The sequence below is a fragment of the Gekko japonicus genome, unplaced genomic scaffold (genome assembly GCF_001447785.1).
Source record: "Gekko japonicus isolate JY-2015 unplaced genomic scaffold, Gekko_japonicus_V1.1 scaffold1329, whole genome shotgun sequence".
NCBI classification, from domain to species: Eukaryota; Metazoa; Chordata; class Lepidosauria; order Squamata; family Gekkonidae; genus Gekko; species Gekko japonicus.
The window spans coordinates 249,039-256,898 of record NW_015173711.1 but is presented as its reverse complement, the minus strand read 5'-3'; positions in this window follow the sequence as shown (position 1 = coordinate 256,898).

Genomic DNA, 7,860 nt, shown 5'->3' with positions numbered 1-7,860 from the left:
AGTTTGAGTTGTTTGATAGTGTCTAATACTTCTTGTTCTGAGACATCTTCATCTAAAAACTTCTTGTGTATCTCTGTCAATTTGCTATGTATGGGAAAGTTATTAGATTCTTTTAAGAAAGTGGTTGGGTCATCAGGTGTATTGGTATACAGTTGTGTATAATATTTCTGGAAACTGTGTGCGATTTTTTCTGTTTGAGAAACTACTTCGCCTTCTTTTGTTTTGATGGATTGTATTTGTTTGGATAGCAATTGTTCCTGTACTTTATGTGCTAGGAGTTTGAGTGTGCGTGAGGATTTAACCCAATATTTCTGTTTTGTATAAAGAAGGTGCTTCTTTATTTTGTTGGTCTCCAGTAAAGCTAGGTTTCTACGTTCTGCCTGTAAGAGTTTTAGCGTGTGTGTTAATCTAGTTTGTTTATGTTGTCTGTCCAGAGTTTTAATTTTATTCAGTGTTTCCATTTCTAACTGTTGTCTTCTTTTTTTTAGGTGTGTGGAGGTCGAAATAATGGAGCCTCGAAGGACCGGTTTTAAAGCATCCCATAACATATTTAGGGAAACATCAGAGTTTGCGTTGTCAGCAAAGTAATTTTTAATATCATGTTCAATCTGTTCTTGCATTAGCGGATCTTTTAATAAAGACGTGTTTAAGTTCCAATGTCTGTGTGTCTTGTTTTCTACATAATGTCTGAGGGTGCATTCTAGCCAATCGTGATCGGACCACCTGAATGGTTCAATGTTTGCATCAGTTGCCTGTCCCACTAATGAATGGGATAGTAGAATCAAGTCTATTCTTGTGTGAATGTTATGTCTCATTGAATAATATGTAAAATCTTTTTCACCTGGGTGTAAAAGACGCCATATATCTGTAAGGCCGTGTTCCTTCAGTATGGATTCCAATTGTGTGAACCTTGATGGCAGTCGGGATAGAGATGGAGAGAGGTGTGATCTGTCCAAAGTATTGTCTGCAATGCAATTAAAATCGCCCCCCAGGATGATATCTCCTTCAGCAAAATCCTTCAGCTTATTCAGTGTCATGCGAATAAAATTTATCTGTCCTTCGTTTGGGACGCATATGGTGGCAATAGTCGTTTTTCTGTTTTCTAGCAAGCCCTTTATAAAAAGATATCTGCCAGAGGAATCAACAAGTTTGTTTTCCATCTGAAAACGTATAGTGCTTGATATAAGGATTGCCACCCCTCTCGACTTTGAACTCCCTGGGGCTAGGAATTGGGCTTGAAATTTTGGAGATCTAAAAAAAATTAGTTTCTCCTCTTTTTTGATATGGGTCTCTTGTAACAGAGTAATGTCAGATTTTGTTTTAAGGATACTAGATAAAACTCTCCTTCTTTTGACAGGGTGGTTCAAGCCTCTAACATTGGAAGACATAATTTTGAAGTTCGAATTCATATTATTGACGTTCAGTACAGAATGGTAACCTTACCTTGATGAGGGTATACACTGTTGGATCTGAAGAGTTTGAGTAGTAGCTCCACTCAGATAGGCGCAGGTCTTAGGCTTTCAGTGAGAAGACTGTATTGATTTTTGATGCAAGATATGTATTTGGAGGATCTGAATAAAGTCAGATAGGAAAGTTAGTTATAAGAGAAAAATAAACCACACACTTTGTTGGATATTGTACGTAGGTAATCAGATCTTCCTGTAAGGTTTTGTTAGATATAGGTATTTACAATTTTGCTGAATGAATGGAGGTGTGGGAATGGTGCAATACCCGTTTAAAGTCTCCTACAGATAACACAATAAAAACACGTTGAGAATTTGTTGCTTTACAAGTTGCTTTTGTACAGGGTAATCACTCACTAAGATTTTCTAATAAATTGATATAACTGCCCGGTCAGGAATTAAATGCAAATAGCAGTAAGAGATTTAGTAATTTACAGAATGTTGAGCTATTATCCTTTTTTTTTGTCCCCCCCCTTTTTATTTAGTATCAACAATATTGTATTGCAGTGAAGTCAGTGCAGTAGTGCAATTACTTTAAAACTGATAAATTCAAGTAGGTCTCTTAGAATAAGATGGGCGTAGTGATATAGTACAATAATAATAGAAAAACCAGAAAGCAAAGAAAAAAGAAGCTTAAAGTCAAAGGTAGTAGATGCTCTCTGAGCTCTCGCTCTTTGGAGTTAAAAGCGAGAGGTTGGGGTATAGTCCTTCTTAAAGGGACCCCAACACCTATGGCAGAGAGTAAAAATAATGGTTGTTTATACTCAAATTGATGTTATATTTAGATATCTATTTTACTCTTATTTTCTTTTCTTTTCTTTTGTAACTGTAAAACTATTAGAACTTCCCCCCCTTCCCTCCCTCGATCCCCCACACTAATCAGAAAAAACAATTCATTAACAACCTTAAAATTCATTACTGGAGAAGCTTAAAAACAACTGCCCTAGGCTTCCGGTCTGGCTCCCGTGAATGGCGGATGCATCCTCGGGTTGCTCCCGAGGGCGCCTCGCCCGCCCGCGGTGGAGGAGGGAATCCGCGCGAGCGGAGACCCGAACGAGCCCCTCAGGAAGAGAGGAGCTCGGATCCGGGGCGCTTTAGGGCGCACTAGGGGGAGTCGCTCTTTCGGCCCGAGAGGTCGAGGACTGAAGCTCTCGCCATGCCCTGCCCCAATGGACCTTGCTGCGTGAGCGACCCCGAACGGGGTTTAGCGGAGCCACCAGACGTCACCGAGTGATAAAGCGACCATCCGCAAAAATGGAAAAAGAAAAGATCGGCTTAACTGTGAGTTGTCAAAATGCAGAGAAAAAGAACTGAAAATTGTTTCCCCCCCCCCAGCGAAAAAGGCGAAGAGGTTTATCCTCCATCTAAACAAGCGAAAAAGAAAAGGAGGGGGGGAATGGATTGAGCGGACAGTGATGTTTTCCTTTGATGTATTTGAAACAAAGCGAGAAAAAGTTTTGTCTCTCTGGAGCACATTTTAAGAACTTTCTAAAAGTAAACAAAAAAGAAAAGATGTCGGAGCTGGGCAAAAGCCAGCGGAGAAGAAGGGAGGGACTTCCATCTGGGCGTTTGCTTGTGTGCGAGAGCCGGCTGTTGAATGTTTGGACTGTTTATGGCTGTGAATCCGACGGGAGTTTTGCAAAAAAGATAAGTTGGAATTGTGACAGCGATGCTGGGGACCTCCAGTAATGGCATGAAACGAAGAGGATTTATAGTGCATGAACTGAGAGTGTTAACAGCAACCCGAAGGAGGATCTAACAAGCCGGAAGAAGAAGACAACAGAGGAAGCTCCTCCACGTCAGCGATAGTAAAAGTACCCAGCACGCAAAGAAGCGGTGCTGAATGTGCCAGAAGAGATTTTTTTTTATTAACAGAAATTCAAAGGAACATTACTAACATACTAACAGAGAATTACATGTGACAGGACTAGGAAAAGAAGTTTGACAACACACAGAAGAAGCCCAAGAAGATTAATTGGACATTACTAACAGTTTAATTTACCAGTTTATATATCACTCAGCTTTCTCTTTCTCCCACTGTCTACCCTTCCCATTTTTTCTTTTAACCGAAATACCTCCCCTTTTTAGGGGAGCCAATAAAATCTTTATTAAAAAAAAAAACCTGCCCTAAAAACATTAAGTATTTGATTTATTGAGAAGTGAACGATCTTCTGTTTAGCAGTCTGTTGCAGGATATATGTCTATCTATAAACATAACCAGCTAAATAAAATGGCTGCTGCCAGCAGTTTACACTTGCTGAAGAAGGTTCATCTGGAATTATTCAGCTTGGTGAACATGGATAAGTGTCTTCCCGTGTTTTCGTTCAGCTTACGATGTAGAAGTTGTTTGAAGTTTTCCCGGGGCTAAAAGAAATAAGGAGTATCTTTACGAAGCTGCAATTTAAGTTCTGAACTGTCATGTTACTCAGAGTCGGACGGCTGCTGCGGCGGCGTTTCCGAGTGTGGGCGCTTGTTCGATTGTCTACTGAAGTCCATTGGTGTTTCTATGTTTAGCATATGAAGAAGCCTCGTTCCTTCTTTCACGTCATTGATTCTATATTGCTTGCCTTTAATCGAGAATTGGAGCGTGAGCGGGTTGATCCAAATGTATTTGATATCAGCTTCTAAGAGAGACGTAGTCACAGGTTTGAGTTCTCTCCGTTTCTGAAGCGCCTCGCGCGGGAGATCAGGAAAGACTTCGATTTTCTGGCCGTTTTTTCTTGCAAAAATCAGGATTTTTTTCTGAATCTGCTGTCATTAAGCGTTATCATGATGTCTCGTGCTGGACGAGATTTCAGTAATGAGGTAGGTCCCAGCCGGAACGCTTTCGTTATTAGCGTTGAAATATCATCAGCGGTACCAATTGTTTGAGATAACCAAGTTGAAATATGGAAAGCAAGATCCCCGTTTTTTTCGATGTCTTCTCCCAGGCCTCTTCAAGTTATTCTGTCGTGCTGATAGATCTAGTTTCAAAGTACGTTCGGCTAGTACCTCGTCTGTTAATTTGAGATTCTTGATCTCTTCATGGTTCGTGGTGCTATTTCGTACAGCCCTTTCGGCCGTGTGCTGGGTTTCTTTCAAGTTCCTTTCGGTGTTTTCCAGGCTTAAACATCGTTGCGATGTGCTCAGTAAAAGTCTTTTCAATTTTTATTAAAGCTGCAGTCAGGTCGGCCGACGTGACTGGAGTTGGCATTTCAGCGGCTGGGTTATCCGTCGCCATTTTGGGTGAGCGCTCGGTTCGCAGGCCTGAAAGTTGCGAGGGGATTTGTGCCTTGGTTTCAATACTTAGCTTTTTTATTCGTCTCCATAAATTTGACAGTGCGATTGTTCGTTAAGGTCAGGATTTGGATCGATGGGAGGTAGGGTTTGCGGGAGAAGATTAACTAGGCAGCCATCTTCTTTTTCCCGTCACCGGAAGTCGTTCGGCGGCACATCTGCTCGATATGCCGATGCAGTATCTGTCCGTCCTCACATGAAACGTCTAAGACCTCGGGCCTTTAACTCTCACCACTCAAGCCAGAATCCAGGCAGGACCCCGGGTGTAGCTCCTTGCATATACGAGATCCTCTGGAAAGAATCCCCTGGCCGCCTCGTGAATCTCCGTGGCTGGAGCTTCTACTGGTGCATGGTCGGGGTGCAGGCGGTCCAGTCGGCGATGGCCGAGAAGTAGCTCCGCTGGACTGTGGCCCGTAGTGCTGTGGGGCGCAGTTCACTGGCCGAAAAGGAAAGCACCCATCTTATAATCCCAGTCCAAGGAGTCCAGGTGGTGGAGGGTTTCCTTCATAGTCCGGACCATGGGTTCCGCCTGGCCGTTGGTCGCGGGGTGAAACGGGGCCGACTGGACGTGGCGGATTCCGTAATAGCTTGTGAAGTCCTAGAACTCACTTGATGTAAATGCCGTCCCGTTATCTGTGACCAACGTGTTAGGGATCCCCTGGGTGCTGAATATCCACCACATTGCCCAGATGGCCGCCTTCGATGACGTGGAGGGTACTGGAACTACCTCCAGCCATTTACTGTAGGAGTCTACAAATATAAAGAAAAGCTGCCCCTGGAAAGGTCCAGCAAAGTCCAAGTGTAACCTGGACCAGGGGCAGTGAGAGGATTCCCAGGTCTTTTCTGGGGCCTGCGGTGGTTTTGGCTGGGAGGCTTGGCAGGGCTGGCACCTCTTAACTACGTCCTCAATGTCCTTGTCAAGCCCAGGCCACCAGATGTAACTCCGGGCCAAGGCTTTCATGCGCACCACCCTGGGATGCGCCTCGTGAAGGGCGGCGAGGACCCATTCCCGTAAGGGCTTAGGAATGATCCCTCTGCTTCCCCACAGCACACAGCCCTTGTGGATGGACAGTTCATCCTTCTGGGAAGCAAACAGAGTAAAATCCAGATCCCCTTTGGCCACAGGCCACCCCCTTACCACCCAGTCCAAGACCCGGCCGAGTACCTTGTCCTTGGAGGTGCAGGGAGCCACTTCCTTGACATGGACCGGCTGATCCGGAAGGGACTCCGAAAGTGTGACCTGGTGAGCAGGTGCCAGATCTGGGTCGCAGACAGGCAGCAGCAGGCGGCTCAGGGCGTCTGCATGGCCCATCGCCTTCCCCGGGTGATGAACGAGAGAGTACGAGTAACCAGCCAGGAAAAAAGACCAGCGCAGCACCAGGGGCCAAATCATCTGAGGGGTCTGGTGGTCGTGGGTGAGGAGGCCAAGCAGTGGTTTGTGGTCCGTGAGGACTGTTAACAGGCATCCATACAAATAGTGGTGAAATTTCTTCACCCCTGCTACGATAGCCAATGCCTCTTTATCAATTTGTGCATAGTTGCGCTCCGCAGCAGAAAGAGTACGTGAATAATAGGCCACCAGGACCTCGCGGCCGTCCAGCAGCCAATGTCCCAGGACCGCCCCAACCCCGTAAGGTGAAACGTCACAAGCCAGCACATCAGGGAGTGCCTCGTTGAAATGTGCCAGGACCGAGTATGACACTAGCAGGTCCTTGACCACTTGGAATGCAGCTGCTTGCGGCAGACCCCAGACCCAAGTTGTCCAGGAGGCAGTGGTTCAGCAACTGCAGCTTTGAGGGGCAAGAATGAATGATAAAAGTTCAGGAGCCCCAGAAAAGCCTGTAGCCCCAATTTGGACCGTGGAGGCGGTGCATGAGTGATGGCTTTCACCTCGTCTGTGGTGGGGTGGATGCTGGAGGCATTGACCGCGAAGCCCAGAAACTTGGCTCGAGGGACCCCCAGCAGCCACTTCTCTCATTTGACCTTGAGCCCGGCCGTGTCGAAGCGATGCAGCACAGCCCGCAGCCGGTCAGTGAAAGACGAGTGGTCTGGGGTGGTGATCAGCATGTCGTCTAAAAATGGCTGAACTCCAGGGATACCTTTTAGGAGTGAATCCATAAAAGACTGAAAAATACCCGGCGCGACCGAGACTCTGAACTGGAGGCGGTGCACCTTGAAAGCCCCTCTGTGCGTCGTGATTGTCTGAGCCTCAGCTGTGGCGGCATCAACAGGCAATTGCTGATACGCCTGGGCCAAGTCCAACTTGCCAGACCCTGGCCCCCGCCAAAGCAGCCAACACATGGCTCACCACCGGCACCGGATAAGCATGTGCCTGCAGAGCCTTATTAAGCGTGCATTTATAATCTGCACAAATGCACACTTCCCCATTTGGTTTCACAGGGGTGACTATGGGAGTTTCCCACTGTGCAGATGCGACCGGTTCCAAAACCCCTTGTTCCACCAGGCAATCCAGCTCAGCCTCAATCTTAGGCTTCATTGCCAGCGGTGGCAGCCTGGCCTTAATGCGAATAGGGCGCACAGCAGGGTCCAGGTCTAGTGAAATAGGGGGCCCAGAAAACCGCCCCAGTGTGCCATCAAAAACCCGGGGAAATTCAGCACACACAGTGCCAAAATCCTGTGACCGGGCCAGGTTAATCCCATTCAAAGACAGTCCCAATGGCCCAAACCAGGAGAGGCCCAGCAGGCTGGAGAGCTGCTCTTCCACCACCAGCAGGTCTAAATGGTCGTTAAAGTCCTGGAACTGCACCTGGAACTTGCCCCAGCCCCGTACCGCCACGGGGTTCTTATTGAAGTCCCATAACGTGAAACCCCGTGGCTTTTGCAAGGCCCCCCTGCAAAATCCGCAGAGATTATGGAGAACGAAGAACCTGTATCGATCTCCATGCGGCAGGGGGACCCCTCTATGAGAACAGTAACATGCACGTTTTTGGGGCTATCAGGGGGCAAGTTACATACCAGATGCTGCTGGTGGTGGGCCGAGAGAGAGTGGAGGTTGAGGAACTGGTCCGTCAAGGTCTGGTGGGCAGAAGTCTTTGGGTGCTGCCCTTTTGAGTGGCAGACCCTGGCGATGTGCCCTGATTTGTTACATGTCCTGCAGACG